At 42.2% G+C, this 21,490-nt stretch overlaps 1 protein-coding gene and 1 non-coding gene across 3 annotated transcripts in view; one reads left to right on the plus strand and one right to left on the minus strand.

The window, feature by feature from the left end:
- Positions 1-21,490, minus strand: part of PDE6D (phosphodiesterase 6D) — a 48,724-nt gene that overhangs the window by 8,083 nt on the left and 19,151 nt on the right. The gene's annotated exons all lie outside the window — the stretch shown is intronic.
- LOC112439128 (U6 spliceosomal RNA) lies at positions 17,344-17,446 on the plus strand. The gene has a single exon (XR_003027434.2). It is a non-coding gene; the product is annotated as a U6 spliceosomal RNA (small nuclear RNA).

Here is a 21,490-nt window from a genome sequence, read left to right on the forward strand (position 1 = left end):
GAAACCCCATCTCTACAAAAATACAAAATTAACCAGTCATGGTGGCGTATGCCTGTGGTCCCAGCTACTCTGGAGGCTGAGGTGAGAGGATTGCCTGAGTCCACAAAATCAATGCTGCAGTGAGCCGAGGTCATGCGACTGCACTCCAGCCTGGGCGACAGAGGGAGACCCTGTCTCAAAAAAAAAAAAAAAGGAGAGTAAAGGCACAAAAACTTATAGTCCAAGAATAGTCCAAGAGTCTAACTAATAGAAATTCTAGAAAGGTAGAACAGAGAGAACTGAGGGGAGGATGGCATCAATAAATTAATTCAAGAAAATTTCGTAGATGGAAAGTGTCTAGGCCAGGAGCGGTGGCTCACCTGTAATCCCAGCACTTTGGGAGGCTGAGGCGGGCGGATCACCTGAAGTCGGGAGTTCGAGACCAGCCTGACCAACATGGAGAAACCCCATCTCTACTGAAAACACAAAATTAGCCAGACGTGGTGGTGCCTGCCTGTAATCCCAGCTACTCAGGAGGCTGAGGCAGGAGAATCACTTGAACCCGGGAGATTGCGCCATTGCACTCCAGCCTCAACAAGAGCGAAACTCTGTCTCAAAAAAAAAAAAAAGGGGTGTAGCAAATGCCCAAGTCACATCATTAGTGCATTTACAGAATATCAAAGATAAAGAAAAGCGAAAAGCTTCCAGAGGTTAAACAAGTCATTATACAAAGGGTCAAATCAGAATAGGAAAAAAAATCAGAATAAATCAAATTCAAAAGGAACCCTGGAAGGTAGGAGAAAATTTAGCAGGGCCTTTAAAATTTTCAGGGAAACAATTCCTGAAACAAACTAAAAAATATTTGCTTTCTTAAGAAACTAAGGAAAATATGGCTTCATCAAAATGACAGAGAAAACCAAGAAAGGGGATGACATGGGATATAGCAAGCAAGAAACAGCTGAAGGGAGTCCCCTGAGTGACAGTGAAGGAAGATCCCAAGACAATAGCTCTTTAACAGGTCTGGAGAGTGACTAGTCCAGGGTCCAGGCTAGAGCAGGTCACAAAGCTCAGGAAGAGATTTTCTTTTAAAAAGATAAAATTCATAGAATACCTAGTGTGTTTATATGGAAAGGAGATTTATACAATTAGAGGGAGATTTTGGGGTCAAATTCATGAGAAGCACAGAAAATCTAAGCAAATGACAAAAATCCAAGTACTGACATCAAGAAAAATTAAAGGTAGTACTGGAAGAAAAAAGTAGTCATAGTATAACTCATGGCTTCATTGCAAGTAGTGCTGATATGGTCATAACAATGAAAGCACATGCTAACACCCAATATAATTTACCTGGGAGGATGGGGGAACAAGAGTATGTATATCCGGATAGTCAGGCACGAAATGTTGAGAAACAACAAAACTGTCATTTTCCGTAGTGGAAAGTGGATAAATAATGCTAAAATGGAAACATTACGACATAGCCACAATTTGCTTTTTAGAAATACCAAGATGAATACCAAATAAATAAGCTAAAAAGGATTGAAAATAGTTTTCTCTGGGGAGTAGAAAATAGGGGGACAGGGAGTGGTGCTCTTCATTAGAAACTAGATAGACTGTGTTTTTTGTTTTTTTTTTTGAGATGGAGTTTCGCTCTTGTTGCCCAGGCTGGAGTGCAATGGCATGATCTTGGCTCACTGCAATCTCCACCTCCTGGGTTCAAGCAAGTCTCCTGCCTCAGCCTCCTGAGTAGCTGGGATTACAGGCATGCACCACCATGCCTGGCTAATTTTTGTATTTTTAACTGGAGATGGGGTTTCTCCATGTTGTTCAGGCTGGTCTCAAACTCCCGACCTCAGGTGATCCGCTTGCCTTGGCCTCCCAAAGTGCTGCGATTACAGGTGTGAGCCACCTTGCCCGGCTGACTATGATTCTTTAAATGATGAACACATACAACTTAATAAAAATAAAGACTAACTTTAAGAAGAGAGTGCTAAGGTTTTTTTTGTTTTGTTTTAAAAAACAATTGACAAACCATTAAAGGAAAAGAAAATTAACATTATGCAAGCACAGAGGCTGTCTGCAAAAGATCGGTAATATTTGCGAAGAGACTGAGCTGCAGATAAATATATGTATAATATAGATATAGTTTACATGTGTCTTTTTTTTGGTTTTCTTTTTTTGCTATCTTGTGATCAGACTCTCTTCCCAAAGAAGAGAGTCTCTACCTTGTGGAAGGCAGTGACCGCTTTGCACTACAGCAGCTAGAAAGGCCAGATCCTTTTCTCCCAGCCCCGGCATAATCAGGGGTGAGCACAAGAAGGCCTAGCCTTGGACACGTGCTGCCCAGTTCTGGGGTCCTGAAGCTACAGGACTTGCGAGGGAGTTGGAAGTTCTTCAGGGTGGAGGCAGCAGGGGCATGCCAACCTGCCCTTTCCTACTCTGTGGTCTCTGCTACAGACCCTGTCCTTCAACTTCCAGGCAGTTCCAAAAGCCTCAGATACCCTTTCCCATTGTTTGAATAGCTTGCAGTGAAGAACCCTAAACAACACAGCTGACTGGAATCATCATGTGTGTAGTAACACTATATTTTACCCTCTGGAGAGATTCTGTCTAGGTTTTGCTGCTATACGAGAAAAGTCTCGGCTGGGCGTCGTGGCTCACGCCTGTAATCGCAGCACTTTTGGAGGCCGAGGCGGGCGGATCACGAGGTCAAGAGATCAAGACCATCTTGGCCAACATGGTGAAACCCCGTTTCTACTAAAAATACAAGAATTAGCTGGGCGTGGTGGTGTGCGCCTGTAGTCCCAGCTAATCAGGAGGCTGAGGCAGGAGAATCGCTTGAACAGAGGAGGCGGAGGTTGCAGTGAGCAGTGAGCCAAGATCGTGCACTGCACTCCAGCCTGGCGACAGAGCAAGATTCCGTCTCAAAAAAAAAAAAAAAAAAAAAAGAAAAGTCTCAAAATATAACAAAGGGTTATTCAGCAGAGTGCCTGCAATGTGATGAGGAGTCTATCTTTCTGTGCACTCAACCTGCTTGTGGGCATCCCTGCATGAATGTACTGTAGCTTTCAGATCACATTGGTTGTGTCATTCTCCCCTCAGGGTGTGCAATTCCTAACAAACTCTCCTTCTATGCTCAATACATCTCCAGACAGTGCCGTTCCTCTCCACCCGTGTGATCTGCCTTCCTCTGGTTCATATTTTCAAACTCCACTTTTTTTTTTTTAAACAACTAAATTCAAAAGCAAGTTCACATACTTCCTTAGGTCATGTCTCACAATTATAATTACTATAAATATGCTCACACATCCCAGGGTCTCTATATGTTAAGAGAAAGCTTCCCAACGGCAGAAGGAAAACAACAGATACTACTGCTCTATCAATCCCCTCTGAGCTCAGATCTAAACTGTCCCAGGCAGCTAAGCCCAAGGTTTTCTGAAGACATAGTCCTCATTCGACCTTCTCTGAACAAGCTTTTCATTCTTTCACAGCCGATAGTGTCCTATGTACCCACTACGGCAACATGGACATCAGACTTTCTTAAATTAAACAATAAGACTAAACAAAACTAAAATGACTTCTACAGTTCCAGGCTCACAGGCAGATGAGGCATTCTAGCAAAACTAGAAAAGTCCTGGAGGGTCCCTGCACAAAGCTGCAGCTGGAGCAGACTGAACTTCCAGAAAAAGCACTACTGTGACTGGCAGAGGTCAGAAAAGCAAAGCCTGGGGCCAGGACTTACTCTTCAATCTATGTATTAAATGATAAAAAAGAAAGACGTTTTAAATTAGTCTTCTATCTGGCATTTAGTGAATAGTAAATTTAAGCTCCCCTTATTTCAAGGGAGAGAAGTAGCTAAAAATACATGGTTGATTTCCACAACATGAATGTCTTTTCTCTGTAAATAACCAGGTTAAGGACTTAATTGCTTTTCTTTTTTTTTTTTTTTTTGGAGACAGAGTTTCGCTCTTGTTGCCCAGACTGGAGTGAATGGCACGATCTCGGCTCACCACAACCTCCGCCTCCCGGGTTCAAGTGATTCTCCTGCCTCAGCCTCCTGAGTATTTGGGATTACAGGCATGCGCCACCATGCCCGGCTAATTTTGTATTTTTAGTAGCGATGGGGTTTCTCCATGTTGGTCAGGCTGGTCTCGAACTCCCAACCTGAGGTGATCTGCCTGCCTCTGCCTCCCAAAATGCTGGGATTACAGGCATTGAGCCACCGTGCCCGGCCCTAATTGCTTATCTTTTTGGGAATCACATAAAAATATATTCTATAAAATATATTTATATGTTTGGCCAGTTCAATATACATAGTTATTCCTGCATGTGCCCTAATCTGGAAAATTATCTACCAGTATCTATATCATGTGCTTCATTTTATAATCCTTGCACATTTTAATCCTTAACAAGTTTTGTAAGATTTTATCCTCAATACAGCATTAGAGAAATACAAAGAGAGCTCCATCCAAGGATGTTGGGATTGAGGCCATTGAAGGCCCCTCTGAGTTCTGTAATTTTAGGGGTGAAAAGGAAGCCCTTAGTTTATGGTAGAAATGCAGCAATTTGGGAACATCTTTATAAAATGGAAATCCATAATAGTCTATTAGTAAGGAGAAATAAAAGTTATTAAGGTAGATGTCTTAAAATAATAACAACGAGAAAAGCTGGTCCTCAAAAGAGGAAACTTCAAGTTGACTTCTGAGGAGCCAAAAAAAAAAAAACAAAAAACGAGGAAACATTTGGATAAAAATGCTAGAAATGAAAGGCAAGCTTTGATGATTGGTCATCATCTGGCTAAAAACATATTTGTTTTAACAGCTTACTGCTAACCAGATTTTTTAGAGAAAAAGAGCCCGAGTTTTAAGACTCAAAGGTCAAGTCACTTCCAATCTTGAGAGGAGGATTAGGTGGCCAGGCTTTAAAGGAGGGGCTGGAGTACTATTTATAAGTTCTACCCTCTGGGTCAGCCAGGTCTTTGTTCATTTAAAAGCTCCCTGGTGATTTATACGAAGGATGAGCACAAAGGAACATTCCTTTCCTATGGGAAGCCTCCTGCTTAGAGGAGATTGGGCCCTGGTACCCTCTAATTTGGAACCAGGCAAACATACGGAAGCACTTTCGTATGTAAAATAAGAATATCTTAAAAATAAGCTTCAGAACAAAACCAATAGTTTGCAAAGTATTAAGCGTTAGGAAAGGTAAAAAAGGAAGTAAATATTCCATAAATATTATGGAAGAATGGGTGACACTTGGCTCAACACAGGTTACGCAAATCCTCTTGTGTCTTACAGAATAGTTGTGACCTGGTGTGATTTAGGTGCAGTCTGGTGCTGGAGCTGGGGGCAGACTTGAGGTATAGAAGGCAGTGAAGGAGGTGGGTGGTAGAATGGGAAGGGAAGGATTGGGGATCAGAAGAGATCAGTTAGATGAACGGGGTACTAGGTAAATTTCCTTGAGAGATGTGAAAGTAGAAAACAGGATAATAAAATGATTTGAACCAAGCTTGTCCAACCCATGGCCTCTGGGCTGCATGTGGCCCAACACAAATTTGTAAACTTTCTTAAAACTTTATTTATTTTTTAGTTCATCAGCTATCATCAGTGTATTTTATTTTTTAATTTTTATTTTATTTTATTTTTGAGACGGAGTCTCAATCTGTTGTCCAGGCTGGAGTGCAGTGGTGCAATCTCGGCTCACTGCAACCTCCACGTCCCAGGTTCAAGCGATTCTCCTGCCTCAGCATCCTGAGTAGCTGGGATTACATGTGCCCGCCCCCATGTCCGGCTAATTTTTTGTATTTTTAGTACAGACGGGGTTTCACTATGTTGCCCAGGCTGGTCTCAAACCCCTGACCTCAAGCAATCCACCTGCCTCGGTCTCCCAAAGTGCTGGGATTATAGGCATGAGCCACGGTGCCTGGCCCGTTGGTGTATTTTACATGTGCTCCAAGATAATTCTTCTTCCAATGTGGCCCAGGGAAGCCAAAAGATTGGACACCCCTGTTAAAGTAGTTTGTAACAATCATCTATGAGTATTTTGGAATGAGTACACTGGTTCTGAGAGACTTGATTCGTTTTAAATGGAAATAGTCAACATCATTTTTTATATAATAAACAGATCCACACTACATGCCTGTACCTCACTGGCCAGTTGAAGGAGGAAGAAAGAGAAATCAGGGTAAGAGAACAGAGAGTGAGAGGGAATGGGGAAGACAAAAAGCAGAAAGAGAAAAGAAACACGGGGGACACACACAGGAGAGACACAGGGACGGAGTGAAGGGGAAAAAAAGACTGAGAAAAAACACAGAAAGGCCCACATACAACTCAGAACCAAGAGACAGAGCCAGGACAGAAGGCAACAAAAAGGAAGAGTCTCCGAAAATTTGGAGATAAGATCCCATACAGTTTTCTTCCTACTTTAATATTGTATAGCTGTCTGGGTTAGTGAGTTTCATAAGACAGTTTGAAATTGATGAGCACAGGAGGAAGACTAAGTATTCCAAGTGTTAAGCTCCTCTGAAAATGTTAATTGGCTGGTTCATAGTTTCGTGTAATTTATCATCCAAACGATGATACTTTTTTTCTTTTGAGATGGAGTTTCGCTCTTTGTTGCCCAGGCCGGAGTGCAGTGGTGCGATCTCGGCTCACTGCAACCTCGGCCTCCTGGGTTCAAGCGATTCTCCTGTCTTAGCCTCCTGAGTAGCTGGGATTACAGGCATGCGCCACTGCACCTGGCTAATTTTTGTATTTTTAGTAGAGACGGGGTTTCACCATGTTGGCCAGGCTGGTCTTGAACTCCTGACCTCAGGTGATCCGCCTGCCTCGTCCTCCCAGAGTGCTGGGATTACAGGCATGAGCCACCACACCCGACCTATGATACTTTAAAGAATGAAAGAGTGTGCTAACTGAAGAGCACATTTAAATGAGCTGGTTCATAAAATGTGCTAGAACAGTCCTGGGCATTAGTAAGCCATGTGTTAGCTATTATTATTATCAATGACAATTAATTCTTTATTGTCTCCCATCTAGCATTCTGACTGGTTTTCCTTGCTTCTATTCTTGCCTCCTTCTCCATTCTCTTCATAGAAGGAAAGGGTCTTTTAAAACTGTAAGTTAGATGTCAATCCCTGGCTTTCCTCTGCACTTAAAAAAATCGAGTTCTTTCCATGGTCTACAAGGCCCCTCAATCACTATGGCCTAGGCACAAAAGCCTCTTAACTCTTTCTCCAATACACTAATACCTCTTCTCACCTGCACCAAGCAGCCTGAGTACTCTTAACCTTATTCTTCACAGCCTCAGGTCCTGGTGTCAGTGGCACCTCCCTTGAGAGGTTCTTGGGAACACTGAGTCCACAATGGGTTCTGAATGCACTATTGCTTCTTCCTCATTTTCTCTTGCCGCCGCCATGTAAGAAGAGGCTTTCACCTCCCGCCATGATTCTGAAGCCTCCCCAACCATGTGGAACTGTAAGTCCAATTAAAGCTTTTTTTTTTTTGTTCCCAGTTTTGGGTATGTCTTTATTAGCAGCATGAAAACAAACTAATACAGTAAATTGGTACCAGTAGATTGGGGGTGTTGCTGCTGAAAAGATACCTGAAAATGTGGAAGTAACTTTGAAACTGGGTAACAGGCAGAGGTTGGAACAGTTTGAAGGGCTCAGAAGAAGACAGGAAAATGTGGGAAAGTTTGGAACTTCCTAGAGACTTGTTGAATGGCTTTGCCCAAAATGCTGATAGCAATATGGACAATAAAATTCAGATGGAGATGAGGAACTTGTTCGGCACTGGAGCAAAGGTGACTCTTGTTATGTTTTAGCAAAGATACTGGTGGCATTTTGCCCGTGCCCTAGAGTTTTCTGGAACTTTGAACTTGAGAGAGGTTTAGGGTATCTGGTGGAAGAAATTTCCAAGCAGCAAAGCATTTAAGAGATAACTTGGGTGCTGTTAAAGGCATTCAGTTTTATAAGGAAAGCAGAGCATAAAAGTTTGGAAAATTTGCAGCCTATGTGATAGAAAAGCAAAAACAATTTTCTGGGGAGAAATTCAAGCCAGCTGCAGAAATTTGCATAAGTAGCAAGGAGCCTAATGTTAATCCCCAAGACCATGGAGAATGTGTCACAAGGCCACATCAGAGAACTTCCCTGCAGCCCCTCCCATCAAGGACCCAGAGGCCCAGGAGGAAAAAGTGGTTTCACGGGCTGGGCCCAGGTTCCCCATGCTGTGTGCAGCCACTTGGTGCCGTGTCCCAGCTGCTCCAGCCATGGCTAAAAGGGGCCAATGTACAGCTCGGGCTGTGGCTTCAGAGGGTGGAGGCCCCAAGCCTTAGCAGCTTCCATGTGGTGTTGAGCATGCGGGTGCACAGAAGTCAAGAATTGAGGTTTGAGAACCTCCGCCTGGAGTTTAGATGTATGGAAATGCCTGGATGCCCAGACAAAAGTTTGCTACAGAGGCAGGGCCCTCATAAAGCGCCTCAGCTAGGGAGTAAGGGAAATGTGGGGTTGGAGCCCCCACACAGAGTCCCTACTGGGGCACTGCCTAGTGGAGCTGCGAGAGGAGGTCCACTCTCCTCCAGACCCCAGAATGGTAGATCCACCAACTTGCACCGTGCACCTGGAAAAGCCGCAGACACTCAATGCCAGCTGGTGAAAGCAGGCAGGAGGGAGGCTGTACCCTGCAAAGCCACAGGGGCGGAGCTGCCCAAAACCATGAGAACCCGCCTCTTGCATCACCGTGACCTGTTTGTGAGACCTGGAGTCAAAGGAGCTCATTTTGGAGCCTTAAAATTTGACTGCCCCGCTGGATTTCGGACTTGCATGGGCCCTGTAACCCCTTTGTTTTGGCCAATTTCTCCCATTTGGAATGGCTGTATTTACTCAATACGTGTACCCCCACTGTATCTAGGAAATAACTAGTTTGCTTTTGATTTTACAGGCTCATAGGCGGATGTGACTTGCCAAGGCAAGGCAAAGTCTCAGATGAGACTTTTTTTTTTTTTTGAGATGGAGTCTCACTCTGTTTTATTTTTTTTTGAGATGGAGTCTCACTCTGTTCAGGCTGGAGTGCAGTGGTGTGATCTCAGCTCACTGCAATCTCTGCCTCCCGGGTTCAAGTGATTCTTCTGCCTCAGCCTCTCAAGTAGCTGAGATTACAGGCACCTGCCACCACGCCCAACTAGTTTTTTGTATTTTTTAGTAAAGATGGGGTTTTGCCATATTGGGCAGGCTGGTCTTGAACTCCTGACCTCAGGTGATCCAGCTGCCTTGGCCTCTCAAAGTGCTGGGATTACAGACGTGAGCTACCATGCCAGGCCTCAGATGAGACTTTGGACTGTGGACTTTTGGGTTAATGTTGAAATGAGTTAAGACTTTGGGGGATTGTTGGAAAGGCATGACTGGTTTTGAAGTGTGAGGACACGAGATTTGGAGAGGCCAGGGCAGAATGATATGGTTTGGCTATGTCCCCACCAAAACCTCAACTTGAATTATATCTCCCAGAATTCCCAAGTGTTGTGGGAGGGATTTAGGGGGGAGGTAATTGAATCATGGGGGCTGGTCATTCTCGTGCTATTCTTGTGATAAGTCTCACGAGATTTGATGGGATTATCAGGGGTTTCCGCTTTTGCTTCTTCCTCATTTTCTCTTGCTGCTGTCATGTAAGAGCCTTTCGCCTCCCGCCATGATTGTGAGGTCACCCCAGCCATGTGGAACTGTAAGTCCAATTAAACCTTTTTCCCCCGTTTCAGGTGTGTCTTTATCAGCAGTGTTAAAACAAACTAATGCAACCTACTATGTACCAGGTATTAACGTCAAAGTTGCATCTAAAAAATTTGGGCAATATGTTTCATTTAAAATGACAGGTGGTATAGAGGGGGACAATATCTTTAAATTCATATATTATTTGATAAAATTTATGGTCTTAGTTATATATGTGAAAATATATGTCTATTTCATCCATATCACTTTTTTTTTTTTTTTTTTTTTAGACAGAGTCTCACTCACTCTGTTTCACTCACTCGCTTTGTTGCCAAGGCTGGAGTGCGATCTCAGCTCACTGCAACCTCCTCCCGGGTTCGAGAGATTCTACTGCCTCAGCCTCCCAAGTAGCAGGGATTACAGGCGTGTGCCACCATGCTCATCTGATTTTTTTTTTTTTTTTTAGTACAGACTGGGTTTCACTGTGTTGGCCAGGCTGGTCTCGAACTCCTGAGCTCAAGTGATCTGCCCACCTTGGTCTTCCAAAGTGCTGGAATTACAGGAGTGAGCCACCATGCCTGGCCTCACATCACTTTTTAAAAATATTTTTTCACTGCAAAGATGACAGACTGCATTATATTCAGGGTTACCTTGTATATGGACATTATTCTCATAATTTTATGGGTTCCTTCTAGTTAGAACCAAATAACTTATTCACTCATCTCCTTCAAAATAGCTCATATGCAAGTTGACACTTCTTAATGATACTGAGATAATCCTCTAATGATATTACCCCAAATCCTCATTACCAATCTAGGGATGGAAAATCTAAAACATTTCAATTCATATCAATTCACCAAGAAATAAATTGTTTTATCAGGTGTTATTCTATTCTAGTCTTTTTTTTTTTTTTAAATAAACCTTTATTTTAGAATAGTTTTTTCTTTTTTTTGAGACAGGGTCTTGCTTCATTGCCCAGGCTGGACTGCAGTGTTGCAATCACTGCTCATTGCAGCCTTGAGCTTCCAGGCTCAATTGATCCTCCCACTTCAGCCTCCTGAGTAGCTGGACTATAGGCACTTACCACCTCGTGTGGCTAATTTTTTAAAAACATTTTTTTATAGAGATGGGGCCTCACTATGTTGTCCAGGCTGGTCTCAAGTGATCCTCCCACCTTGGCTTCCCAAAGTACTGAGATTAAAGGCGTGAGCACTATGCCCAGCCAAGAACAGTTTCAGATTTATAGAAAAGTTGCAAAATAGTAGAGTTCTCATTTATCGCACACCCAGTTTACTCTATTATTAACATCTTACATTTGTCACAACTAAGGAACCAATATTGATGTTATTGCTCCTCTTGGATGTGAGAGATTCTCAGACTTTCCTTGTTTTTGATGACCTTGACAGTTTTGAGGAGAACTGGTCAGGTATTTTGTAGGATATCCATAAACTGGTATTTGATGTTTTTCTTATTATTAGACTGGAGTTATGGGTTTTTCGGGAGGAAGACCACAGAGATAGTATCATTTTTATCACATCAATATCAAGGATACATGCTATCAACATGACCGATCGATGCTGATGTTAACCTTCATCACCTGGTTGAGGGTACTCTGTCAGTTTCTTCCATTGTGAAGTTACTCTTTTCCTCTCCTTTCTACACTGTCCCCTTTGGAAGGGAGTTACTAAATCCGGCACAACTTAAGGGGTGGTGAATTATGCTCTACTTCCTTGAGGGATAAATAACTATATGAATTACTTGGAATTATACACTGGAGATTTATCTCTTCTCCCCATTTGTTTTATTCAATCATTTATTTATATCAGTCCAGCTTTTTTTAATCAAATGACTGTGCTCTGATACCTAAATTTTTATCACCAAGATGAAAGTATTTTAACACTAAGAAATCTGCTTAGAAATATTTATTTGAGATGCTTACATGTAAGTCTCAGGAATTCATTTGAGTTATGGGGTAAGACAGAAACCACAGGGTATGTTAGTTTATAGTCAGAAGGAAAAGCTGAGAGAGGGGAAAATACAGTTGGTTTAGAGCAGAACACCTGCTGTGGAGTCCAAGTTCTATCATGTAGCAGCTGTGATCTTAGATCAGTCATTTAACCTGCCTGAGATTTAATTTGTAAACAACAGATAATATGAAGGCCTTACAGTTGTTCCAGGATTATATGAAATGCCTACAAAAATGGTTTAGAGATTATAAAACACGATATAAGCAAGTGTAGGACATTATTATACCATAATTCTTCAGGATTGAAGGAGGCAAATTATGGAAGTGACTTTTTATGAACAACTTCAAATTCTCTAATAAAAGCATATATTATTATCTTATTCTTTCTCTAAAATCTTCAAAAAGGAAAACACAACTGAAAGCTTATTTGTATTAATTAATGTTTGACTTGAGTTTTATTCACTCAAAACCTTGTAATTCCTGGAAAACCTGCTGCAATCTTTTGTGCTGCTCATATATTAATCTTCATCTCTTTGCTCATCCTCTTTTGTTTTAGAGATAAGGCCTAATTCTACTTTTATACTTGTATTATATATATATATTAAATATTAGATAGATATATACAGAGCAGAAATTATATTTGAGAGATTTGAGTTTTTTATTTTTTTTTGAGACGGAGTCTCACTCTGTCGCCCAGGCTGGAGTGCAGTGGCGCAATCTCAGCTCACTGCAAGCTTCGCCTCCCAGTTCACCCATTCTCCTGCCTCAGCATCTCGAGTAGCTGGGACTACAGGCGCCCGCCACCACGCCCAGCTAATTTTTTGTATTTTTAGTAGAGACGGGGTTTCACCGTGTTAGCCAGGATGGTCTCAATCTCCTGACCTCGTGATCCGCCCGCCTCGGCCTCCCAAAGTGCTGGGATTACAGGAGTGAGCCACCGCACCCGGCCTTCTCTTTTATATTACTGGTCCAACAGCCTCCCAACTCATTTTTCTCCTCCAGTCTCTGGCCCATTGTTTCTCAAAGGGTGGTTCCATGACCTTGTTAAAAATGCTGTTTCGGCCGGGAGCGGTGGCTCACGCCTGTAATCCCAGCACTTTGGGAGGTCGAAGTGGGCGGATCATGAGGTCAGGAGATCAAGACCATCCTGGCTAACACAGTGAAACCCCGTCTGTACTAAAAAATACAAAAAAAAAAAAAAAAAAAAAAAAAGCTGGGCGTGGCGGCACGCGCCTGTAGTCCCAGCTACTCCGGAGGGTGAGGCGGGAGAATGGCGTGAACCTGGGAGGCGGAGCTTGCAGTGAGCCGAGATCGTGCCACTGCAGTCTAGCCTGGGCGACAGAGCAAGACTCTGTCTCAAAAAAAAAAAAAAATAAAAATAAAAATAAATAAACAAACAAATAAAAATAAATAAATAATAAAAAATAAAAATATAAAAAGCCACTAGCTTTCACATAGATGAGCTTTTGCATGGAAATAAATTAAATAACAAATAAAAAATGTAAAAAGCCCCTCTAGTCTGGCTTTTACAATCTAATACACTGTGACCAGAGTGCCAGTCCTAAAATACAAACTGGATCATATCATTACCTCCTCTTCAGAAACCTTCAATAGGTTTTCACTGTTCAGAGAAAAGTGCTAACTTCTTAGCTTAGTATTGAAAGTTTACATTGTGGCTCAAAGATCTCTCTGGCTTCCCTTTCTGTTTTACACTCCTTCCTACACCCATTCTCATCCAGGCACAGTGAATATACTATGCACATATGCACCTCTATGCACTCTGGTGAGCTTGCACACTCTTGTCTGAAGCTTCTCATAAGACTTCAAACATCAGCAACATCAAAAGAGTTGAGTGGCCTTTCAGGGACCCAATCAAGTGTTATGATGACCATAGGACCACATCAGACAAAGATGATAAAGGAGGGAGGAATAAACCTCTTCCTGACTTAGAGGATCCCTGTGGAGGTAACCATGACAGAGGAAAATGGGAGTAACAAAGACAGCAATTATTGTTATCAGAGGCTGGCTACAATTGCCCCAGATGTACCACGTACCAACTGCAGAGTAAAGCCAGCCATATCACCCCCAGAGAATCTCTCTAAAACAAATCATCTCAATAGTCTTCACTTCCATTGCTGTGAGAAGAAAATGGCTTTTGTCTTTTTCTTTTTTTTTGAGACGGAGTCTCCCTCTGTCGCCCAGGCTGGAGTGCAGTGGTGCGATCTCAGCTCACCGCAACCTCCACCTCCCAAGTTCAAGTGATTATCCTGCCTCAGCCTCCTGAGTAGCTGGGGTTACAGGCGCCCGCCACCATGCCTGGCTAATTTTTTTTTTTTTTTTTTTGGTATTTTTAGCAGAGACAGGGTTTCACAATGTTGGCCAGGCTGGTCTTGAACTCCTGACCTCAAATGATCCACCTGCCTCAGCCTCCCAAAGTGCTGGCATTACAGGTGTGAGCCACCACGCCCAGCCTTCTTTTGTCTTTTTTTTTTTGTATGAGAATGCCATTAGTGCCATGCAGCAAAACTTATTCCAAAGAATGGCAGTTTCTCATTGTGTGATGAGACTAAGAGAAAGGTAATAAAGTAGACTGGTTAAGTGCCCTGGCCAAGGTTACAGAGCAACGATAAAAGGATAATCTTCTTCTTCTTGCTCTGCTATCATCTTTCTTATCCTCTCTTCCAAAGACTAAATTTTACCCTTATTTCTTACAATGAACTAAATGTTTATGTCCCCTCCAAATTCATACATTGAAATCCTAACCCCCAATGTGATGGTATTAGGAGGTGGGCTTTGGGAGGTGATGAGGCCATGAGGGTGGAATCTTCATGAATGGGATCAGTGACCTACAAAAGGGACCCTAGAGAGCTTTCTCTTCTCTTTGAACCACATAAGGATACGAGAAAACAGTAGTCTGCAACCTGGAAGAAGGCTCTCACCAAAACCTGAACATGCTGGTACCCTCATCTCAGACTTCCAACCTCCAGAGCTATGAGAAATGTTTCTGTTGTATATAAGCCACCCAGTCTTTGGCACTTTGTTACAGCAGCCCGAAATGACAAAGATATCTCTACTATAAATTTTTAAAATTACAGTGCTTTTTTTCGTAATGAAATAAAGAACAACTTACTTGTAAAAAGACCCAGAAAAACTAAGTCTTGAGCACTTCTATAAACACCAAAGTGCTCAAACCAATGACAATTCTGATTTCAGTCATAGGCTCCCAATTTCTGGGGAAGCTGATTGCTTATGAAAGTGATTCACAACGAGCCTGTAATCCCAGCACTTTGGGAGGCTGAGGTGGGCGGGATCACTTGAGGTCAGGAGTTCAAGATCAGCCTGGTCAACATGGTGAAACCCTGTCTCTATGAAAATACAAAAGTTAGCCAGGCATGATGCCCAATATTTATTTTCCTACCACACAAGATCTCTAAAAGAAAAGTTGGCTGGGCACGGTGGCTCATGCCTGTAATCCCAGCACTTTGGGAGGCTGAGGCAGGCGGATCAACTGAGGTCAGGAGTTCCAGACCAGCCTGACCAACATGGAGAAACCCCGTCCCTACTAAAAATACAAAATTAGCTGGGTGTGGTGGCGCATGCCCGTAATCCCAGCTACTCAGGAGGCTGAGGCAGGAGAACCACTTGAACCTGGGAGGCGGAGGTTGCAGTGAGCTGAGATCGTGCCATTGCACTCCAGCCTGGGTGACAAGAGCAAAACTCCATCTGAAAAAAAAAAATTATATATATAAAGCCTATTTCTCTGAAAATAAAAACTGTGCACTTCTGAAACTTTTATGTACAGATTCTGGTAGAGAAATGGTTAAAAGAGGTAAAAATGTGATGACAGAGCTTTTCTCTTGCAGAATAATCCACTGTGCATCTTTATAAAAGTTCCCTAATTACAGAACATTTCTCTTTTCTTTTCATTGTAAAGAGACCATTAGCAAAATTACTCTCTTCCCCTATAATGCAAGCAGACTGGGGCAAGAACAGAACAGTCTTGGGGGCAGACCATTTCTTTTGTTGAAGTTGTTGGAGTGGTATTTATTCCCAAAGGTTTGGGCAAGAAGACATATTTGACTTTGATTACAACATAGCTTGGCCATCATATACCATTGAAGTTTTCAAGATGTTGCTCTAAGGATTTTCCAGCTTTCCACATCATAATGTACATATTAATGCAGAGGAAACTCAAACTGTAAGAGATATTGGTTGTCCTGAAGCACAATTCCAACCAAATCAATGGTTTATTTATTTATTAAAGACAGGGTCTCACTCTGTCGCCTAGGCTGGAGTGCAATGGCACAACTGAAGCTCACTGCAGCCTTGAACTCCTGGGTGCCAGCAATTCTTCCCACCTCAGCTTCTTGGGTAGCTAGGACTATGGGTGCAAACTACTAAACCTGGCTTTTTTTTTTTTTTTTTTTGAGAGACAGGGTCTCTCTCTCTGTTGTTCTAGGCTGATCTCTATCTCCTGGCCTCAAGTGATCCACCTACCTTGGCCTCCCAAAGTGTTGAGATTATAGGCATGAGCCACCACACCCGGCCCTAAACCAAAGATTCAAAGAGAAAGTTTAGAAATATAACTCCAGCCACAGGTTGCAATCCAAACATCATTAAGAATTCCCTGTGGTGAAGCATCTTCTGAGAAAGTGAAGTCAAGCTCCATGTGTTAGGTTTAAGTGCTCAAAAAAAAAAAAAAAAAGATAGTATTCAATTGACTATTGTTGTAAAAGCCTTAGAGAAGGGCTAATCTAACCTCGCTTCCAGATATCTTTTCTTTTTTTGAGACAGGTTCTCACTCCCGTTGCCCAGGCTGGAGTGCAGTGGTACGATCACAGCTCACTGCAGCCTCGACTTCCTGGGCTCAGGTGATCCTCCCACCTCAGCCTCCTGAGTATGTGGGGCTACAGGTGTGTGCCACCACACCTGGCTAATTTTTTATATATTTAGTAGAGACAGGGTTTTGCCATGTTGCCCAGGCTGGTTTCGAACTCCTGGGCTCAAGCAACTTGCCTGCCTCAGCCTCCCAACAGACATCTCCTTTTAAACATGTCCCCTCCTGTGGACCAGGACAATTTCCAAACACTAAAAGTTTCAAGAATTAAATGATTTATTTATTTTTTTTCTTTAGATGAGTTTTGCTCTTGTTGCCCAGGCTGGAGTGCAATGGCACGATCTCGGCTCACTGCAACCTCCGCCTCCCAGGTTCAAGCAATTCTCTTGCCTCAGCCTCCCCAGTAGGTGGGATTATAGGAGCGTGCGACCATGCCCAGCTAATTGTTGTATTTTTAGTAGAGACAGGGTTTCACCATGTTGGCCAGGTTAGTCTCGAACTCCTGACCTCAGGTGATCTGCCCACTTCAGCCTCCCAAAGTACTGGGGTTACAGGTGTGAGCCACTGCGCCCGGCTAAACAGTCAATTTCTTAAACCCCCATATCAGAATGTAAATAAAATTAAGGTAAAAATTCAGTTATCCTGGGTCAGGATTCACTTTAAACAATATAAAAGCCTATCTAATAATGTTTAATGATATGAGAAAATGTTCATAATGTATTGATATGTGAACAGGAAGAATATTTTTTAATTAAAAAGCAGTTTACAAAACATGTATAATGTGATCATAGTTATTAAAAATTATATTTACACATATATTTCCTTTACCAAAGGAATGGCTGTTACAGAAAGTTTGGAAAATAGAGGACAGTGCTTGCTTTGGCAGCACATATACTAAAATTGGAATGATACAGAGAAGATGAGCATGGCCCCTTAAAAAAAAAAGGACAAAAAAGAAATAACTGTAATCTTATAACCCAGAGATTACTGGGTTTAATATTTTGATGTATATATTTCTAATTTTTGATGCACATATACTTCTCCCCAATAAATGTAATTGTAAAAGTTTTTTTTAGTCATTAGCTTTGCCTATATATCTACCTACCTACCTGTCTGTCTGTCTGTCTAAAACGGCATCTTAGATAGACAGACAGATAGGTAGATAGATAGTGCAGTGGTGCACATGGCTTACTGCAGCTTCAAACTGTTGGGCTCAAGGGATTCTCCTGGCTTGGACTCCTGAGTAGCTAGGATTACAGGCACCCCCAGCTAATTTTTTTTTTTTTTTGTAGAGACAAGGTCTCACTATGTTGCCCAGGCTGGCTCAAACTCCTGGGCTCGAGTGATGCCCCTACCTTGGCCTCCCAAAGTGCTGGGATTACAGGCATAAGCCACTGCATCTGGCCACATCAACTTATATATACCTTGTGTTCTAAGAAGCTACGACAAATTACAAGAATCATGTACAACAGTGCTTCTCAGCCTTGGCTGCCTATTAGAATCACTTGGGGAACTCCTAAAACTCCTGATTCCTGGCCCTGACCTTTCAGACCAATTAGAATCTCTGGAGGTGGAACCCAGGCATCAGTACTTTTCACAGTTCCCCAAGTCATTCCACTGAAGCCAGGGTGGAGAACCACGACTTGACAAAGTGTCTCCTAATCCCTGACCCTTGAGCAAAAGGTGATTTACAACAGGGATTTCTTAAATTTTCATATGCATACCAGTCATCTGGAGATCTTGTTAAAATACAGATTCTGGTTCAGTAGGTTGGGGTGGGATCTGAGATTTTGCATTTCTAAATAGCTCCCTGATGATGCCAATGCTACTGCCCCAGGGATCATACTTTGAGTAGCTTTAGGGTACCAGGAAAGAAAACTCTCATAAAGAGTGAAAAGAAAAAAATTATAGCCACTAAAGCCCATACTCTATACCACCAGACAGGAAGGGGTGGTCCACAGTGGATGAACAAAGGGTTGAGGCTGGGAATTAAAAGACATTTCTAGGCCAGGCATGGTGGCTCACGCTTGTAGTCCCAGCACTTTGGGAGGCTGAGGCAGGAAGACTGCTTGAGGCCAGGAGTTCGACACCAGCCTGGGTAACATAGGGAGACATCATCTCTATTAAAAAAAAAAAATTAGCCAGGCGTGATGGCACATGCCTGTAGTCCCAGCTACTTGGGAAACCGAGGTGGGAGGATTGCTTTAGTCCAGATGTCAAGGCTGCAGTGAGCTGTGTTCATGCCATTGCACTCCAGCCTGGGCGACAAAGTGAGACCCTGTCTCAAAATAAATAAATAAAGCAATTTTAAAGAGGAAAAAAAGGAAAAAGGTATTTCTAGGAAATAAGATTTTAGAGATTGGAAAGGTTTGGAATAACGCATTTTTCAGGGGGAAAAACAGCCATTGGAGCTTATTATTCGTGTGTACAAAGGAAGGCAAGCAAGCATGGGGGAGAAGAGGAGTAGGCAGTGAGAGAAAAAGATCAAATGTCTAAAAAATTGTTATGGAAAAAATAAACCCTTGGCTACAGTGCTGGAAAGGGATAGAGAAGCACTATAAAGGGATCTGTGGAATCTATTTCTCTGCCAAAAACATGTTTGGGAAGCAGAAAAGCTAATAAACTGAAGTTGGTATAGATTAATAACTATCTTCCATCAACTCCCTCTTGGGGACATGAAGAGACCCCAGGAGTATAAGTCTCCCGTGGCAGTGCTTTAGGAACTAACAACAAACAGTGAACTACTGCCCAAATGCTTCTCTTTATAAGCAGTAAGAATGGCAAGAAACTCAAACATGGCATCCCTTTGCGGCTTCTTGGCAATATCCTTCTGGGAATTTCTAAACTTCCAGGCAGGCTAGAGATATAGCCCCCAAAACAGGGAAAAAAGTGTTTTTCTCCTGAGGGCTTTCCCATAGAAATGAGAAATGTTTAGTATTTTTTAGAACAATAAGGTAAACATTTAATGTAAAGATATTCATAAGTCACTACCGACTTTTATACCTCCAAAATAATTTCTAAAAACAATAAAATAGGAAAACCTTCATGTAAATTAGCTGGAGCAATTATTTGAATCAGCTGGTATACTTTATCAGCTGGTCCTTATCAAATGGGTCACATCCAAGTAAATTTCTGTTTAAATCAATAGAAGAAAGTAAGGGGAAGACTTTACCAAGATATGGAAAGAATTCTGTTGTCACATGATTTGTGTTACACATCGCTTAGGTATATGAAACTTTGGCAGAAATGTATACAGTCTTCACATTCAGTATCTATTTACTATATAATGATGGCCAAGATGTACTGAGTACTAGATAGTATGCTAATAATTTAGATATTATTCATGTATAAATTAATCCACATAACCCTATGAAATAGTCATTATTATTATAGCTCTTACATGGATGAGGAATCTGTACAGGTTTGAGGATGGTAAGTTTTTGCTTCATTTCATTGCTAAAAGGTCACAAAGCCAGTTAAGTGGTCAAGTTGGTTTTTGACTGCCTGATTCTAACATCTGTGATTTTTAACTTTATATGACACCCCCAACTATCCTGCATACCCAGTTTGTACCAGGGAGAGACTGAGGGATATAAGATGAATAAGTCATGATCCCTAAACTCATGGTACAAGACAAGTAGTTCCTCTAGCACATGAGATTAAAAGGCATTTCCAAATGCTACAGGATACAAGATGCCAGATCAGATTATGCTGCTAGTGTATTCCACAGGTCAAAACCCATATACTTTTGGAGCCCTTGATTTTTAAGTTTTATATAACCTTAGTGGGTAAAAGGCATATTTATAAAAAGGACACGCTGCAAGGCTAGTGACACTATTTTCTAGCTCAGCCAAGCTCTCCAGAAATTACTGAACCACATCAGTCTATATAAAGGTGGTAAAGCCCTAACAATGTCCAGGTAACAGATCTAATACCAGTTGAGTGGATGATCTCTTCCATATTCAAGTACTAGCGTGTTGCCTGATGACTTGGTCCATGAATACATTAGAATGGAGACAACAGAAATGAGTCTAAGACTAAGGTTGTGGTCTCTCTTCTGAGACCATTTCTATAAAATCTCCAAAGGCTAAACGGAAATCCCATTGATTGTATTGGCCCAACAATGGCTATAAATCAATAATTCTTTTTTTTTTTTTTTTTTGAGATGTAGTCTCACTCTGTCGCCCAGGTTGGACTGCAGTGGCGCAATCTCGGCTCACTGCAAGCTCCGCTTCCCAGGTTCCGCCATTCTCCTGCCTCAGCCTCCCGAGTAGCTGGGACTACAAAGCGCCCGCCACCACGCCCGGCTAATTTTTTTGTATTTTTAGTAGAGATGGGGTTTCACCGTGTTAGCCAGGATGGTCTCAATCTCCTGACCTCGTGATCCGCCTGCCTCGGCCTCCCAAAGTGCTGGGATTACAGGCGTGAGCCACCAGGCCTGGCCTATGAATCAATAATTCTTAACCTGTGGTTCATTATCAATGCAGACAGATAAAATCTTAACTATTTTTGCATTTCTCAGGGCTAGCTTTCTAACAGTCTTGTTTAACTTAATTGCAGACAGCATGAGGCCAGGGAAAAGGTGAACAATATTTCTAGCCTTATCTGGCATCTAGCTATATTCATAGTTTAAAGGTAGTCCTCAAAGAAAGAAGAGGCAGGGTAAAAGAGCTAATATTTGAGTACCTACTTTCAACATATATGTCACGTGCTGTGCTAACAGTCCCTCTTTTTTATTTTTCAATCTTATTTAATACTCATACCCACATAAAATACTGGTGCTCCCAGCAGTCAAATATCTTTCTCAGGAACTCACAGCTGGTAAATAACAGCTAACATTCAGACAGAGGTCTGTTCACACTACATTCCCTTGGGAACAGAAAGGCTCCAGGGAACTGCAGGGTCCTGGGTATCTTTGTGACGACATTCCTCCAGGGCTAGAAGAGCTGAGGGAACTGATGACAGGGTGAGAAAGGCAAGCAGACTTCCTCAAATATACCATGGAAATGGCCCTTTT

Source organism: Pan paniscus, chromosome 13, assembly GCF_029289425.2.
Source record: "Pan paniscus chromosome 13, NHGRI_mPanPan1-v2.0_pri, whole genome shotgun sequence".
In the NCBI taxonomy this organism is placed as follows: Eukaryota; Metazoa; Chordata; class Mammalia; order Primates; family Hominidae; genus Pan; species Pan paniscus.